We start from the raw sequence: 712 nt of genomic DNA, 5'->3' as shown, positions 1-712 counted from the left end.
GGTTGGGTTTAGGAAAGAAACATTGGGTAAGGCTTATTAAAAACAAAAAATTAAAAACAAAAAACCCGCCACACGCTGGGCACGAACCCAGCTATCCCAGGTGAAAGTCCTGTGTTTTACCCATCTGCCACCCCAACCTACCTCCTCACCTAATCCCTCGTTCCTTTATACCACTCGCTACGGCGGAAATGGACTCACAATATAGGCCAATGGCGGCCGATTTGCGTTGATATACACGCAAAAATGCGATTATGCGTCTTCATAACACGCAAAAACGGAATACAAATTGGCGTGTCATACATACGCCAATTCATGAGATCAGTCTGATATATGATATTTATGCAATTTTATGCGATGAAATTGTGGGAACTTGCAAAAACTGCTGTTTGATGAAAAAGTGAAAAAAAGTGATTCCCCCCCCCCCCCAACACCTTACTTTTTTTTTAACTTTATTTCAAAAAATAGTTTACAGATATTTAGGTATCGCAATACGTAAACAAATAAGATAAAAGGTACAAAAGAGACAGATTCATAAATCGTTAATAATACAGACAGCAGGAGCGCTTAAACATCAGATATTAAGATAGCTTTCTGATTGGATACCAACTTAAGAGACTCAAAGTACATGTCAGATTCAACCTCCAACATCCTGCTTTTCGATGATGTTCACGTCGCGTAATTACGTCACTTCATAACGTTCCCATGGCAACAG

This window comes from Perca fluviatilis, chromosome 7 (assembly GCF_010015445.1).
Source record: "Perca fluviatilis chromosome 7, GENO_Pfluv_1.0, whole genome shotgun sequence".
In the NCBI taxonomy this organism is placed as follows: domain Eukaryota; kingdom Metazoa; phylum Chordata; class Actinopteri; order Perciformes; family Percidae; genus Perca; species Perca fluviatilis.
This window is presented reverse-complemented; position numbering follows the sequence as displayed.